General features: G+C 42.9%; 1 long non-coding RNA gene across 2 annotated transcripts; it reads left to right on the top strand.

Annotated features, from left to right (window-relative positions):
• The first annotated feature begins 901 nt into the window (after positions 1–901).
• Positions 902–16,527, top strand: LOC102156864. Of its 2 annotated transcripts, XR_005359194.1 has the most exons (4): positions 902–1,414; positions 5,890–6,012; positions 9,343–9,377; positions 15,878–16,527. It is a non-coding gene; the product is annotated as an uncharacterized LOC102156864 (long non-coding RNA). The 2 variants fall into 2 exon arrangements; XR_005359193.1 differs by lacking the exon at positions 9,343–9,377 and having other exon boundaries at positions 906–1,414.
• The last annotated feature ends 1,685 nt before the right edge of the window (positions 16,528–18,212 follow it).

Below are 18,212 nucleotides of genomic sequence, written 5' to 3'. Positions count from 1 at the left end.
GGTGGTCAAAACTGAAACTACCTCTTCAAAAGGCATTCAGTAACTTAAAATACGCATGGTGAAAGACTGAAAGTTACTACAACAGTCATGGCGATCTTTAGGAGTTTCTCCATTTCACACAATGTATATTAAAATTAATAAATTCTAAGGTATGAGATCAGCTAGCACTAATAACCAACAAGGCATAGTTGATTCATGATGTAATTTTTTGGTAACCATCTGGTCACACACACCCAGAAAGTCCTCAAAATAAACATTTGCTACTCACTTCACTGCAACTTCCTTCTCTGCCATACAACACACCTATGTGTGGTGGCTAATAGTGCATGTACAGTATTTTCTTAAATATAGAAAATAGTTAAAATAGCGGTGGGCTCCTTGAAGTGGCAACTTTGCTAGCCAGTTACCTTTTGCCCTCCTGAACCCCAAAAGTCTTGTCTCCTAGTAAAGAACTGTTGAGGCTGGCTTTCACTGAATCTGTGTGCCAAGTGTCTGCCATTGACAACTTCAGCATACCTCAGATCTTCATTGTGAGCCTTCTGAATCCAGGCACTGTGGTGGAGACATGAATGTCCCCTTTTTCAGTGTTTGGTCTGGTGAGAGGTAATTTAAGCATGCAGTTACAACAATGTGAGAAGAACTAATGAGAGAAGTGGAAAGTCCGCTTGAAAGAGTCTAACCCAGACTTGAGAAGGGGACTCAAGGGAAGCTGTCACAGGAATCAATATCAAAAGTAAACTGGGGGGATCCCTGGGTGGCTCAGCGGTTTAGCGCTGCCTTCAGCCCAGGGTTTGATCCTGGAGACCCGGGATCAAGACCCATGTCAGGTTCCCTGCATGGAGCCTGCTGCTCCCTCTGCCTGTGTCTCTGCCTCTCTCTATGTCTCTCATGAATAAATAAGTAAAATATTAATAAAATAAATAAACCGGAAGACTAAGAGCCGAAGAATGGGACATGGTACCCCGGTCAGGTACAACAGCCTGTGTAAAGGCTATTAAGTCAGAAAAAGTAAAGCACGCTAGAGGTTGTGAAAGAACATGTGACTGAATCCCCAGGGGGTGGTAGTGTTATAAGACCAGGGAACAGGGACCAGATCTCGGAAGTGCCTTTAACACCGTACGAAGGATTGTACTGTCAAGACCAGTGAATAGGCAACCATGGAGGGATTTGACAAGGCACAATTTCTCCCCTTGATTTGTATGGTCTGACAGCAGCAGGCGATTTCAATTCCAGGTAACAGAAGCCAGGACAGAAACCCACGTGGGGTGCATATAAGAGCACAGGTGGCTCTGCACTTTTCTCAGTGTGTAGGAGCACAGACATTCTTAGTACAGGGCACCAGCAAAGAGGGGAGGTGACGGGCTGCTGAAGTTCAACCCAGTCATACATGTTTGTCCATACCTGTGGTCCAAAGGTAGGATTTCTTTTTCTTTTGTTTGTTCGTGTTTTTTTTTTTTTTTTTTAAGATTTTATTTATTCATGGGAGACACGGAGAGAGGCAGAGACATAGGCAGAGAGAGAAGCAAGCTCCCTGTGGGGAGCCCAATGCAGGACTCCATCCTGGAACTCCGGGATCACACCCTGAGCCAAAGGCAGATGGATGCTCAACCACTGAGCCATCCAGGCGTCCCCAAAAGTAGAATTTCTAAGGAAACCACTATGTAGGGATCCCTGGGTGGTGCAGCGGTTTAGCACCTGCCTTTGGCCCAGGGCGCGATCCTGGAGACCTGGGATCGAATCCCACATCGGGCTCCCGGTGCATGGAGCCTGCCTGCTTCTCCCTCTGCCTGTGTCTCTGCCTCTCTCTCTCTCTCTCTCTCTCTCTCTCTCTGATGTGACTATCATAAATAAATAAAAAAAATTAAAAAAAAAAAAAAAAAAAAAAGAAACCACTATGTAAAAGTAAATTTTCCACATGAATGTCAGTAAATATCAGAGCCATTTTAGAAGGCTTTCATTTCAAGATCACATGGATGTGAAACTGTCTACACTTAATCCTTTGTTCTATATACCTCATGCTCTCCTTGTTTCTTCTACCCTGATTTCTGAGGATAGCTCAATGCACTTTACTTTCTTCACATCCTCAAAGCACTTGCACTATGTCATTTCACCCTCGACTTTTCCCTCAGGTATGTGGCATAAATGATAGACCCATTTAATAGGTACTAAGCAGAAACATTAAATGATCCCATGAGTAATAAGTGGCATCCCAAACTGGGCCCAGATAGTGACCCCATGTCATAGTCTATGCCCTGACTTCATAGTTTATGCCTGACCGCCTCATAAACCTCCCTGTATTGTACTTTCACAGTTCCATTCTATAGTAATGTTCTATTTTGCCCTACTATCAAGCTACTTAAGCTTTATTGTCCCATCAGATATCATCCTACCTAAACTCATGTTAAGTGACATCTAACTTTGTGAGACTTAATATTTCCTAGTTAGTATACTTTTTATTTCTTCCAGAAATGAATTGGTATGGTTATCACTCAAGATAACCACAAAGCAGCTCCACCAGAGATCCCCTTAGCAGGGAACCCACACTGAACTGCTTACCCCACTACTATTAAAGTATTGACATGGAAGACCCTTGATGATCTGCCTGTAGCCTTGCCTTAATCTCATTCTGCTACCAGCCTTTGCTTCAGCCACACAATTTCCAACCAGTCCCCATAAAAGCCAATTTTAGATCTCATCACATTAGCCACTATTCCTGATGGTTGCAGTTCATTAGTCACCAAACTTATTTCATTTTTTTAATGTTTACTTTTTTTCAGTATTTTTTTTAACATTTTATTTATTCAGAGACACAGAGAGAGAGAGGCAGAGACACAGGCAGAGGGAGAAGGAGGCTCCATGCAGGGAGCCCGATGTGGGACTCGACCCCGGGGTCCCCGGGATCACGCCCTGAGCTGGAGGCGGCGCTAAACCCGCTGAGCCACCAGGGCTGCCCTTTTTTTCAAGATTTTGAGAGAATGTGCACATGTAAGCCAGGGAGGTGGGGAGCAAGGGGGGCAGAGGGAGACAGTTTTCAAGCAGACTCCCCGCTGAGTGCAGAGACCAACAGGACATAGGGCTCAGTCTCATGACCCCTGAGACCATGACTTGAGCCAAAACCAAGAGTTGGACTCTACCAACTGAGCCACCCAGACACCCCAGCTGTTCTTTATTTCTTGACAATCTTTTTCTCTTGGCTCGCTGTCACTCTGCAAAACTACTTACATGTTAATAATTGGCAATTTCAACATACACATGGATCAGTATTTTTCAAAGTATGGTCCCTGGACCACAGCAGCAGCAACATCACCAGGAAACTTAGAAATGAAAATCCTCAGAATCGGACCTAGAAATTCTGGGAGTAGGATCTAGCAATCTGTGGTTTCACTGGTTTTCCAGGTAATTCTGACACATGCTAAAGTTTGAAAACCATTGACAAATGATCCAACTAGCAAGCCTCTTGGTTCCTGTGAAAGTCCATTGATTAGGTCTTTGACCTTCCTTGGGCATTCATTCCCAAGTCATTACCAGTCTTTTCAGTCACTATAGTTTGAATTTCATGCATCCCTCTCTCTGATCACCTATTATCTTGCTAGGCCATTTCCTCTAATACATTAATTTTTTTAATATTTTATTTATTCATGAGAGACAGAGAGAGAGAGGGGCAGAGACACAGGCAGAGGGAGAAGCAGGCTCCACGCAGGGAGCCCGACGTGGGACTCGATCCCGGGTCCCCAGGATCACGCCCTGAGCCGAAGGCAGCACTAAACCGCCAAGCCACCAGGGCTGCCCTAATACATTAATTTGGAGTCACTGTGACCATCAATAAATGGATGCTACCATCTTGTTCACCATTCTGACGTCCTCTTTTCCTTCCATTGTCAGTCACCACCACTCTTGTGAATATTTGCCAACAAGCCACATCCTTGGCTAGTCTGTGTGCTCTGCACTTGCACCCGTGTAGTGGAATGTAGCTGGAGAAAAGTAAGTTGGCCAGTCTCACTGCAATAATATAAATTCCTGATCGGAATCTTAACAGGGACACCTGGATGGTTCAGTTGGTTAAGCATCTGCCTTTGGCTCAGGTCATGATCCCGGAGTCCTGGGATGGAGCCCCGCATCACATTGCATCGCATTGCATTCGGTTCCCTGCTCAGCAGGGAGTCTGCTTCTCCTCCTTTTGCCTACCTCTCCCTCTCCCCTTGCTTGTGCTCTCTCCCTCTCTGAATAAATAAATAAAATCTTGAATAAATAAATAAAATCTTAAAAAAAAGAAAAACCTTAAGAAAGGGAGTGCCTGGGTGGCTCAGTTGGTTAAGCTTCTGTCCTCGTGCTCTCTCTCTCAAATAAAATCTTTAAAAGAATCCTTAAGAAAGCATTTAATACTACCTGACAAGCATACTTTATTTCTTTGACCCATGATTATTTCTGTCAACAGATGACCTTTCCTCCTACTTTATTAAGAAAGTTGAAGCAATTGGAGAATTTCCATTGACTCCCACAGCATCATCTACTCACTACTATCTGCACCCATGTATATATTTCCATCTTGCCTACTGAGTTGTTCATGCTCCTTTTTATGTTGTTTTTTGTTGTTTTAAGATTTTACTTTTAAGTAATTGCTATACCTCACATGGGGCTCAAACTCACAACTCCCAAGATGACAAATCATGCTCCGTGACTGAGCCAGCCCATCACTCCATTCATTCTCCTTTTTAAAACCATTCCCTCCATTCAATGTCTTTGTGCCATAATTTCTTTCCTTTCCTATGTCATTAATTTTCTTCCCTACTGTATTGTTCCTATGAGTGTATACACATGGTACTACCTAGTCTATCTGCTACTAAACCAGCTCCCTTTTGCAGCAAAACACCTCAAAAGAAACCAATATTGAGGGATCCCTGGGAGGCTCAGCGGTTTAATGCCTGCCTTCAGCCCACGGAGTGATCCTGGAGTCCTGGGATCAAATCCTACATCGGGCTCCCTGCCTGGAGCCTTCTCCCTCTGCCTATGTCTCTTCCTCTCTCTCTGTGTCTCTCATGAATAAATAAATAAAATCTTAAAAAAAAAAAAAAAAAGAAACCAATATTGAGGGCACCTGGGTGATGGTCATCTAAGCATCCAACTCTTGGTTTCAGCTCAGGTTATGATCTCAGTGTTGTGGGATCAAGCCCCAAGCTGGGCTCCCCACTCAGTGCAGAGTCTGCTTAGGGTTCTCTCCCTCCCTCTCTGCCTCTTTCTTCTCTCTCTCCCAAATAAGTAAATAAAATCTTTAAAAATAAAAATAAATTATTTAATGTTTTAAAAGACTCCTCCTCTCCTTCTATCCCTCCCCTCTGCTCCCGTTGTCTCTCTCTCTCTCTCTCTCTCTCTCTCTCTGTCACAAATAAATAAATAAAATATGTTTTAAATGCAAGAGTCCATTCTCAATCCTCGTATTATTTGAACTTTTCAGCAGTATTTGACTCCCCTGAATATCTCTTCCTGCTTGATACATTTTATGATACACTTGACTTCCAGAGCTTTCCTGTGGCCTTCCTTCCTCCTTACTTTTTTTTTCCTTTTTTTTTCTTTTTTTTTTTCCTGCTTCTTGGATTCCTGTTCTGGTTCCTTCTTTCTCTGTCTTCCTATCTTTGGAATATCAGAGATAAGGCTCAGTCTTTCCTCTATCTGTATTCATTCCATTGGTGATCTCATCCAGTCTTGTGGTTTTAAGTAACATCTATGCACTGATGACTCTGAAATTTATCTCTAGTTTCTACCTCTCCCTTGAACTCCAAACATATATGCAACTGCCCATTTGATACCTCCCCACAACCTTCACTCTAACAGACATCTCAGATTTAACAGGTCCAAAATTGAATTCTTGATTTTCTTCCCCACCCCCACCAGAAACCCATTCCACAGTTTTCTCCCTCTCGACTGTTGGCCAACTCCATCCTTCCAAGCTTGCCTGTCTGCAGTCTATTCTTCACACCGTCCAGAGCGATCCCATGAAAACATCAGTTGGACCAGGTCAGTCCTCTGCTCACAACTCTTCAGTGGCTTTCACCTTACTCAAATTCAGAGGTAAAATCCTTGCAGTGGACTGCAAGGCCCAACGAGATCTGGCTTTCTATTTTGTGTCTGGCCTCACTGTCCCGCACTCTTCCACTTTCTCCTGCTTCATGGATCGGTCTCCTTGCTCTACTTCAAACCTCCTGGCCTCAGCACCTGCTGGTCCCTAGGTTTGTAATGCTCCTCCCCAACATAGTGCCAGAGCTGGTCCCTCCCCTCATTAGGTGTTTTTATTGTGGGCTTCCCCAACCACACTAATCATAATTCCAAGAAACTTCTCTCCATAGACTTTTTTTCCTGCTTCCCCATCTCCAAATTCCCCAAAATCAACTTCTAATATATATTTGTTTGAGATTTTATTTACTTATGTGAGAAAGAGAGTGTGAGAGAGAGAGCATGAACAGAGGGAGAAGCAGATACCCCACTGAGCGGGAAGCCTGATATGGGGCTCCATCCAGGGACTCCTGGGATTCCAGGATCATGACCTGAGCCGAAGGCAGATGCTTAACCGACTGAGCCACCCAGGCACTCCAACTTCTAACATTCTGTATGATTTACTGATTTCTTATGTTTATTGCTTAATTATTTTACCTTACTAAAATAAATGTAAGGCCCCCAAAGGCAGAAATGTTTAAAAATCTGTTTTGTTCACTTACATAGTCCAAGTTCCAAGCACATAGAAGTCACTCAATACAGAGGTGATAAATAAACTGCCCTTTAATGATTCCATACCTTCATAAACAGCTGTTTCCTCTGCCTTCATCCTGGCTCTGTCTACCTGGCACATCCCTGTTTCACTTTGAAAAGTCTCTTCTTTTTTTTTTTTTTTTTTTTATTTATTTATGATAGTCACAGAGAGAGAGAGAGAGAGAGAGGCAGAGACACAGGCAGAGGGAGAAGCAGGCTCCATGCACCGGGAGCCCGATGTGGGATTCGATCCCGGGTCTCCAGGATCGCGCCCTGGGCCAAAGGCAGGCGCCAAACCGCTGCGCCACCCAGGGATCCCATGAAAAGTCTCTTCTGATTTTCTCAGACTGTTTCCTTTTGCCCTCCTGTTGGGCCTCTTCTAACACCTCTCATTGTACCCTAATGATACATTTACATTTGTTTATTTCCCTTACTGAACTGTAAGCTTTTTCAGGAAGGTACTCACCTTTGTAATCCTAGCCTATCACATTATCTATCTGGCTGGTATATAGTAGGTTTTCAAACAATGAAACAGCAAACTGTCCTTACTGTGTTTGGTACTAGGTTGATAAACAGCAGAGTCTGGTGGCAGTTTGCCACAGAGGGAGATGCAGGCCTGGGGGACTCATTTCCTGAAGGCCTGCAGGCTGAGACTGCTCCAGAGCTCATGCCAGCTGAGTCACTCCTGCATCTCAGCCTCTAACTCTGAAACAGAGATTGAGAGCCCTGATTAAAGGCCTTTCCTGGGCAAGGTGAGAGTGCAGGGCTGCCTTTGCATAAGGCCTAGGAGGGAGCAACGAGCTGGTGGGCAGCAGCAGATCTTTTAGAGGAGACCTAGCTTGAAATCTGAAAATCCCAGAAATCCCTTAGGAACTGACCGTCTTAACTCCCTCTTGGCTTTGCCAAGCCTGCATTTCGGGATTTATATCCTTAGTAGAACTGATAGAAGTACATCATATGCAGGCTTATTTATTTTTTAACATTTTATTTATTTGTTCATGAGAGACACAGAGAGAGAGGCAGAGATATAGGCAGAAGCAGACTCTCCACAGGGAGCCCGATGGGGTCTTGATCCCTGGATCCTGGAATCGCCCCCTGAGCCGAAGGCAGATGCTCAACCACTGAGCCACCTAGGCACCCCCATATGCAGATTTATAACCCCACACTTTTCCTCATTGGGCTTATACATGCAACCTATGCTATGGATGGAGTTTTTATAAGAATTATATGTTGAGCTGAGTGAAGTAAGTCAATCGGAGAAGGACAAACATTATATGTTCTCATTCATTTGGGGAATATAAATAATAGTGAAAGGGAATATAAGGGAAGGGAGAAGAAATGTGTGGGAAATATCAGAAAGGGAGACAGAACGTAAAGACTGCTAACTCTGGGAAACGAACTAGGGGTGGTGGAAGGGGAGAAGGGCGGGGGGTGGGAGTGAATGGGTGACGGGCACTGGGGGTTATTCTGTATGCTGGTAAATTGAACACCAATAAAAAATAAATTAAAAAAAAAAGAATTATATGTTGAATACTTACACAAAGTAAGACAGGTTATCTTCAGGGGCTCCAAGCTTCAATGCATTCCAGTGTTGTCAAATCCAAAAGCAATTAAAACACTGTTGTGCCGTTTTGAATTATAGCCTACTTGTTAAAATAGCTATTGTTGTCCCTAAGGACAGCCTGCATTTTTACCTTGATGTCATCTCATTCTGGGTCTCAAGGGGGTAGGGAACTTAATGGAACAAGTGAATAAATATAGTTCTGAGATAACAGTGAATTCTAAGGTGATGATAGGCAATTAGTTACCAATTTTAGTGACCTTCAGGTGGGTGGAGGAATGGAATGAAAGCCATGTAAGCCCAGGATTGGTTAAGCAAACAAACAAGTGATATCAGCCAAATAAATATTAAGTCAGCAGTGATGTTTTGATCATGACTGCTTTACCTTGGATCCTGTTAGGGTTTTGTCTGCCTTGAATATACTAGTAGAAAGAAGTATGCTTTTTTTTTTTTTTTAAGATTTATTTATTTATTCATGAGAGACACACAGAGAGAGACAGCCCGAGACACGGGCAGAAGGAGAAGCAGGATCCTTGCAGGGAGCCTGATGCGGGACTCAATTCCAGATCCCAGGATCACGCCCTGAGCCGAAGGCAGACACTCAACTGTTGAGCCACCCAGGTGCCCCGGAAAGAAGTATGCTTTATTATGTGATACCCGTGTTACTATGACATGGGGGGAAACTATTTCCCACCTCACCCCAAGGCTCCAAATTTTACCCCCCACTGCACTGAGACTAAATACTGAAGCCAAATGGCCCTTGATTTGGAACCCTTGACTTTGTTTGCTCTACCATCACCGTCTGACTCTTCATCCCAAAAGAAAGCTGCCTGTAAAGACTCAATAATAAGCTCACAGAGTTATCAGTGCACAGAACACAAATCAGCGACAAAACCCATCTCTTATCTCTCTTAAGATGGTATCTATAGCTGCATGTTTTCCTTATTTGTCCATCTCTACTTTAGCAAAGACCTCTTGCAGGTTAACAGAAGCCACCCGTCTTAGATTTGAAACAAAATGTTACTCTCCTCACTTTGCAGGGCAAGATGAGATGAAGTGGAACCATTTGCCTGAGGTGAGTGAGTCAGGAGCAGAGAGGACTGGAATGCAGGACTTGATTCCTGGTTTCCTAACCCTAACCACATCCTCCCTACGCTGGAATATTTAAGTTGCTTATTGCACCGTGAGGGGCAGTGGTGGGGAAGGGGATGGTTTGCTTTTTATGTTTTTATTCAGAAACTTACTGACATCTGAATTGTAACCCACATGTGAGACACTCCAGTTAAACTCTAGCAGGAGTAGATGATAATTCCTAGTGTATAATTTGCATCAGAGCCCCAGACATGACAATATTTCCTGGGTTGTCAGCAGTGGAGTTGGCTAGGTGTGAATAGGGCTCAAAATAAAGAGAATAAGACTAGAGAGAGGCTAAAACCTAATCCTAAGCATCTTAAAAGTTAAATTAACCAGTGATCATCATTAATTATGCAGCCTCTATCCATAATGGTTCAAAATAATGGTTCTTAGTTTTTAAACTTGAAATCAGAAGCTCACATGACTTCACATATGAAAGACATTAATAAATGTAGCTTTTAGGGGTGCCTGGGATGGCTCAGTCAGTTGAGCTTCCGACTCTTGAAATTGAGACTCACGTAGGGCTCCGTGCTTAGTGAGGACTCAGCTTGAAATTTCCCCCCTCCCCAACTTGCAGGTGTGCAAGTATAGTGCACTCTCTCTTTCAAATAAATCTTTTTTAAAAATTAGGGCACCTGGGTGGCTCAGTAAGTTAAGCATCTGCCTTTGGCTCAGATCATGATCCCAGGGTCCTGGGATCAAGCTCCACATCAGGCTTCTTGCTCAGTTAGGAGCTTGCTTGTCCCTCCAACCTGAGGCCCCTACATGTAGCTTTTAATTCAGGCTTACATTTTGCATTAGAGATTATAAGATCTTTACCTTGTGCAATGATGGTTATATTCTCATGGGTTTTGGGGATTTGGGTTTTTTTACTTTAGTTATCTACCAAAAGAGTCTGGGAATAAACAACTAAACACAATGCATGCATTGTAATGAGATTCAAAAACATGTCAAAGCAACCTTACCCAACTGACCTTGAGAAAGATAACCTTTGGGAAATCTTCCAGGCCAGTCATGATTGCTGGAGAGACAATAACCAAATGCTCATTGACTCAAAGGACTTCTTCAACTGACAAGAAAATCAAGTCTTTCACTACTCACATCTTCACTTGTGGAAATTCATCTCAGAATTCAGGAACTGGTAGCATCTAGCTCCTCTGAGAATATTCTTCAATCAACAAGTTGTCCACCTAGCTAAAGGACAGCTTCCTGGAATTAAGACTGCAGAACCTAGGTTATAATTAACTCAGACTTCCTCCTCCTTTTGTACCTTGGCCATGACCTTAATCCTCACCTAGATTTTCCATCCCATCTACAGATAAAAATTTGTTCTAAATTAAATCAACTGAACTCTAGTCTTGTTAGCCTAAGATAAGTTAGCATTGGTGGCTGAAAGGAATCCTAAACCATTTTTAGACCATTTAGACTTTAAGCATGACTCAAAAGAATGCTAGACATCTCAGTGAGGGTATATTACTTTTTTTTCCCCCTCTAGTAAAAGAGAAAGAAAAGAAGAAAAGAAAAAAAGAAAAGAAAAGAAAGAAAAGAAAAGAAAGAAAGAAAGAAAGAAAGAAAGAAAGAAAGAAAGAAAGAAGAAAAGAAAGAAAGAAAGAAAGAAAGAAAGAAAGAAAGAAAGAGAAAGAAAGAAAGAAAGAAAGAAAGAAAGAAAGAAAGAAAGAAAGAAAGAAAGAAAGAAAGAAAGAAAGAAAATCACTTGGTAATGTTAGGTCTAGGGAATTTTTTCAAAGTAACTTGGAGGCAAACAGTGTCTCCAATTCTAGGAACTGCAGCACTGACAATACATAGAATGAAAAGGGGTGATAAAGTGGGAGGGGCTTTGGAATTTAGCAGGTTTCACCTGCATGGATTTCAACTCATATTTAAGTAATAATCATCAGGTCCATTGCTACTTATCTACAGAGCAAAGCCCTATCCTACATGATCTCCTTGGTTCTTACAACTTTGCAAGAGATAATGTTTACAGAACAGAGAATAGAATCAAGTGTTTTGCAGGTATGAAAGGTAAGATTCAAAAAACTTGTCACGAAGCTTCACACACATGCAAGCCTTCCAGAAAAGAGCTATATCTTAGCTACTACGTCAAGGAGAAAGTAGAAACTGTCCAGCATGGACACCTTCAATTTCTTATTCTTCACCTCAAACTGATCTGCTTCTAACTGTCCACTTCCTTCCTTTCTCTTGTCCTAGAAGGAAACATTTAGGACATTCTTTCTATCTTTTTTTTTTTTTAAGATTTTATTTATTTATTCACGAGCAAGAGAGAGAGAGAGGGGCAGGGACACAGGCAGAGGGAGAAGCAGGCTCCATGCAGGGAGCCCGACATGGGACTCAATTCGGGGTCTCCAGGATCACACCCGGGCTGCCCACCGACTATCTTTTTATATTTGCTCTTGATTCTCTTCCTTTCTATTCTTCAGAGATCTCTCCCTATCCATTCCCCATTTTTTAAAAAAGATTTTATTTATTCATAAGAGACATCCTCCCAGATCCCAGGATCAGACTTGAGCCAAAGGCAGATGCTCAACCACTGAGCCACCCAGGCGTCCCAAGAAGGACGTTTTAAACAGGGAATAACAGGGACATCTGAGTGGCTCGGTGGTTTAGTGCCTGCCTTCGGCCCAGGGCGTGGTCTTGGAGTCCGGGGATTGAGTAGCACATCGGGCTCCCTGCATGGAGCCTGCTTCTCCCTCTGCCTGTGACTCTGCCTCTCTCTCTGTGTGTCTCTCATGAATGAATGAATGAATGAATGAATGAATGAAACCAGGGAATAACATACACCAAAATACGGCTATACAAAAAAATTCAAGCTCAATAAGGCAAGGACGCAAGGAATCTGAGGTGTGTTTGGAGGTAAGACATGAGGGAAATTTGGACCAAATAATGAAGGATCTTGAAGATGATAGGGAATTATTAAAATATTTTAAGTATTTGTTAAAATATGTTTTAATTTTCAGGTTAGGAAGTTCAGCCTTTGTAGCACAGGATGATTAGATTGGGAACTATTGCAGGAATCCTGAAGAAAAATGAGCAATTGTTATTGCATGGTGGTGCCATTAGAAGAGGTGATACAGGGGTACTTGTGTGGCTCAGTGGTTGAGTGTCTGCCTTCAGCTCAGGGTGTCTGCCTTCCCAGGACCCTGGGATCAAGTCACACATTGGACTCCACACAGGAAGCCTGCTTCTCCCTCTGCCTATGTCTCTGCCTCTCTCTCTGCATGTCTTTCAGGCATAAATAAATAAAATCTTGAAAAAAAAAAGGGTGATACAGAGAGAAGCAGACTGCAGTGTAAAGAGGAATTCAGTTTAAGGACACAGTAGTGAAAATGTATCTAAAATTAAAAAATTAAACTAACATTACACTGTATGTTAAGTGGAATTTAAATAAAAACTTAAAAATAAATAAATAAATAAAAATTAAAAGTGAGTAGTGCTGGAGATGTAAATTTGGAAGTCACAGACATGGCTGGGCATCTGGGGACTTGAGTATGAGGTGAGGTTGCTTGGGAAGAGTGGGTGAGTTCCATGGGGAAAAGCAGGCATTTTTCCATTGTTTATTACTATTTCCCAAGCACCCAGAACTGTACCTGGAATTTATTTATTTACTTTTTTAAAAAAATTATAAAGATTTTATTTATTTATTAATGACAGACACACAGAGAGAAACAGAGAACGACAGAGACACAGGCAGAGGGAAAAGCAGGCTCCATGCAGGGAGCCTGATGTGGGATTCGAACCCGGGTCTCCAGGATCATGCCCTGGGCCAAAGGCAGTGCCAAACCACTGAGCCACCCAGGCTGCCCTGTACCTGGAATTTAATAAGCAAGCAATAATTTGTTTGTTTTTAAGTATAGTTGACACACAATGTGACATAGTTTCAGGTGGATTCAGTAAGTATTTAAATAAATGAATGAAATACTGAAAAGAAAAGAGGGCTAAGAACATAACTGAGAGGGCCGCCTGGGTGGCTCTGTTGGTTAAGTGTCTGCCCTTGGCTCAGGTCATGATCCCTGAGTCCCAGGATTGAGTCCTGTATAGGGCTCTCTGTTCAGTGGGGAGCTTGCTTCTCCCTCTGCCCCTCCCCCATTTGTGCTTGCTCACTTGCTCTCTCTGTCAAATAAAAAAATTAAAATAAAAACTTAAAAAAAAGAAAACAACATAACTTTGAGAAACACCCACACTGAAGATGGATACGTGAAAAGAAGCCAGTGCAGGGGTTTGAGATAGAAAGTCTAGAGAAGTGAGGGGAAGGCAGGAAGGAAGGAGTGGGGGGTCAGGTACCAAGGCGGGAGAACTTCCAGAAGTTCAACAATACTGCAAAAAGACCAAGAACTACATAACAAAAAGATCTCCATTTGTTTTAGCAAACTGAAAGTCACTGGGGTTGTTTGTGTCAGCAGTTTCAATGAGGGTAGAAGGCAGATGACAGTGGTTTGAAGCACCTAGGGAAGATGGTACGGAACTGGAGGCTGTGAGTATAGATATTCTTTTCAGAAAGTTGGCTGCACTGTCATTAGATAATTTTTCTCATTTATTTTTTTTAAGATTTTATTTATTATGAGAAACACAGAGACCGAGGTAGAGACATAGGCAGAGGGAGAAGCAGGCTCCCTGAGGGGAGCCTGATGCAGGACTCAATCCCAGGACCGCAGGATCACGCCTTGAGCCAAAGACAGATGCTCAACCACTGAGCCACCCACGCGTCCCTCATTTATTTATTTTCTGACCTAGGCAGCCCTTGTAATCCGTCACTCTATAATGAATGTGTATGTGTGTGTGTGTATCTCCATATATATATATCCATCCAATTCACTTATTCATTTACTTATCCATTCATCCTCACTTCTTCTCTTTCTCTCAAGCCCTACACTATTTTTTATTTTTATTTATTTAATATTTTATTTATTTATTCATGAGAGACACAGATAGAGAAAAAGAGGCAGAGACACAGACAGAGGAGAAACAGGCTCCATGCAGGAAGCCCGACGTGGGACTCGATTCCGGGTCTCCAAGATCATGCCCTGGGCTGAAGGCAGACACCAAACTGCTGAGCCACCCAGGGATCCCCCCTACACTATTTTTTAGAATATTTTATTTATTTTTTCATGAGAGACACACAGAGAGGCAGAGACACAGGCAGAGGGAGAAGCAGGCTCTATGCAGGGAGCCTGATGTGGGACTCGATCCCAGGACTCCAGGATCACACCCTGAGCCAAAGGCAGATGCTCAACCACTGAGCCACCCAGGGGTCCCTCAAGCCCTACACTTAATACATCAGCAAATTCTCACTCGATCTCCATAATATATCCTGAATCTGACCATTTCTCATCATGCCCACACTACCAATCAAGGCCAAGATCCTATCATCTTGTCACCTGGACCACTGAAATAACTTCCAACAGATTTCCCTGCTTCAACCCTTGCTTCCCTCTTATCTATTCTCTTTTTTTTTTTTTTTAAGATTTTCTTTGTAAGTAACTTCAACACCCAATATGGAGTTTGAACTCACAACCCCAACAAGAGTCACATGCCCCATGGACTGAGCCAGCCAGGTGCTCCTCCCTCTTGTGTATTCTTCTACCACAGTCAGAGCCATCCTTCCAAATTCTTTTTTTTTTTTCATCCTTCCAAATTCTGAGTCATATTTTGTCAATCTTCTCTTTAGAAACCCCTCCAATGATCCGTCATCTCATTTCAAGTCCCTGTATAATCTGAAAATCCCCCCCTTTCCTTGGCTTCCCTCATGTCCAACACCCATACCCTTCAGCCACCTTTATATCAGCCACACTGGCCCCCTCATTGCTCCCTGAACACTCGCCACCACAGGCTGTTAACACTTGAGATTGGTATCTAACCACTCTTTCCTCAGACATCATCAGTTCTTCAGCACTCTGTTCAAATATCCAAAGGTCTTGGGGCCCTTGGGTGGCTCAGTGGTTGAGCATCTGCCTTTGGCTCAGGTCTTGATCCCGGGGTCCTGGGATCAAGTCCCACCTTAGGCTCCCAGCTCAACGGGGAGCCTGCTTCTCCCTCTGCCTATGTCTCTGCCTCTCTGTGTGTCTCTCATGAATAAATAAATAAAATCTTTAAAAAATAGGGAAGCCTGGGTGGCTTAGTGGTTGAGCCCCTGCCTTTGACCCAGCGCATGATCCTGGACTCACGGGATCAAGTCCCACATCAGGCTCCCTGCATGGAGCCTGCTTCTCCCTCTGCCTATGTCTCTGCCTCTCTCTCTCTCTATCTCTCATAAATAAATAAAATCTTTTTAAAAATATATATATCCAAAGGGCTTCCCTGGCCATCTTTATAAATGATCACACCTCGGTCTCTCCCAGCTCTATCTTCTCTTTGTCCTGCTCAATGGCACTTGTCACCAACAGACCTATTCTAGTAATTTATTTATTGTCTGTTTCCCTTCACTAGGCTGTGAACACCTACAAAGTACGCCTTTTGAGAGCACCTCCTCTGGAAAAGCGGAAAGAAAGATAACCAAGAAAATTATCCCTGCCCTTGAGGAACCCACACTTCAGTGAGTCATATCACCTAACAAGTAATTAGAATGGAAATGCTCAAAGCAGTTGGATCCAAGAGTCTGAGGCCCCAGGGAACAGTGCGGTTTGGGGCAGTCTTCAGCCTGGGTAGTAGTTAAAACCATGAGTTCATTCAAAGAGAATGTAAGAAATGAAAAATGCTCAGGAGACACCGGTGTTTAAGGGGTGAAGGTCAGAGAAAGGAGGCCAAGAAGGAACAGTAATAATCAACGACGTGCGGAAGAGCTGGAAGAGTGAGCCACTGACGTCATCGCTACTAGAGCCTGTATGGAATACTACTAATAGTCAAGCAAGGATCATTCCTCATAATTCGCTAGTGTCACCTACTGTTCTGAGCCTGTTTCATATATTCATACATTAAACCCGGGGAGTGAGGCACCAGTATGGCCCTACCTTACACAGAAAACTCTGTGAAATTCACCTACCCAAGTGCACACATCTACTAAAAAATAAAGATTAGAACCCAAGCAGCCCCCCCCTTTTAAAAGATTTTATTTAAAAAAAATAAAAAATAAAAGATTTTATTTATTTATTCATCACACACACACACACACACACACACACACACACACAGAGGTAGAGACACAGAGGGAGAAGCAGGCTCCCTGTAGGAAGCTTCATGCGGGACTTGATCCCAGGACCCTGGGATCATGACTTGAGCCAAAGGCAGATGCTCAACCACTGAGTCACCCAAGTCTCAAGCAGCCCTCTTAACCACTATGTTGTTATCCATCATTCTATACTATGCTACCTCTCTATTTTTTCCGTGTTTTATTGAGTACCTACTAAGGGTCAGGATGTAGAATAGTAAGGTGGATAAGGTCCCTCTCTTCCTGGAGCTCATATCCTTGAGGGGGAGACTGACCCTGAACAAATCAGCTGATGCATGATAGACAATGCACCTTGGGGTGCCTACCTGGCTCAGTCGGTGGAGCACATGACTCTCAATCTCAGAGTCATGAGTTCAAGGCCCAAGTTGGGCATGGCGCCTACTTAAAAACAAACAAACAAACAAAAAAACAGGGGCGCCTGGGTAGCTCAATGGTTGAGCATCTGCCTTTGGCTCAGGGCGTGATCCCAGGGTCCTGGGACCGATCCTCTCATCAGGCTCCCTGCAGGGAGCCTGCTTCTCTATCTGCCTATGTCTCTGCCTCTCTCTCTCTGTATCTCTCATGAATAAAAAAATAAAATCTTAAAAAATAAAATAAAATTACATAACTAAAAATCAAAGCAGACAATAAGTGCCATGAAGAAAAATGAAGTAGGGTAGGGTTTCATGAATGGTACCTGGTTGCCTCTCTGAGGAGGTGACACAGAAGTAAAAATCTGAAGGAAGTGAGAGAGTGAGCCAAGAGGATATCTGGGGGAAGAACATTCCAGGCAGAGGGAACAGCAAGTGCAAAAGCCTTAAGGTGTGAGTGTGCCCCGGTGTGTTCCAGGAACTGCAAGGAGGTCATTGCAGTGGAAGGACAGTGAGTTACAGAGAGAAAGGTGATAAGGTCAGAAAGATACAGAAAGGTTTCCAGGATATATTGCTAAGTGAATAAGATGAAGGGATCAGGCATATTAGCTTGTATGTTATCACATTGAGTAAAGAAATGTGTGTGTATCCATATGTAAAGATATATACATTATATATGTATATGTATAATATATATGTACATATTATATATATAATATGTACATATATCTGTGCTTCTGTATATTCTGAAATATTAGACAACAAACTTAACAGTGATTACCTTTTAAAGGAGGGGACATTCAGATTTTTAATTTTATGTTGTTCCATACTACTTGAAAATTTTCACCTTACATACATTACTTTTACTTATTTATTTTTAAAGATTTTATTTATTTGAGAGAGAGCACAAGCAGGGGGGAGAGGGAGAAGCAGACTCCCTACTGAGCAGGGAGACCGATGTAGGGCTCGATTCCAGGACCCCGGGTTCATGACCTGAGCTGAAGGCAGATGCTTAACTGACTGAGCCACCCAAGGCGCCCCCATACATTATTTTTCTAATAATCAAAAAGTAGCTTAAAAAACAACCACCAGGACAAAAAACACCTCTTCACCAGCTGGGCTCTGCTAAAGTCTTTCTCTTTCCCTTTTCAGCCAAGCCCCTCTGGAGAGTGGCCTCCACTTGCTTCTCCTTGTCCTTTTCATTTCCTCCTTGACCCAATACAATCTGACCTCACACTTAACCTTT

Source organism: Canis lupus, chromosome 5 (genome assembly GCF_011100685.1).
Source record: "Canis lupus familiaris isolate Mischka breed German Shepherd chromosome 5, alternate assembly UU_Cfam_GSD_1.0, whole genome shotgun sequence".
NCBI classification, from domain to species: Eukaryota; Metazoa; Chordata; class Mammalia; order Carnivora; family Canidae; genus Canis; species Canis lupus.
The sequence above is the reverse complement of the archived record's forward strand: the minus strand, read 5'-3'. Positions and strand labels throughout refer to the sequence as shown.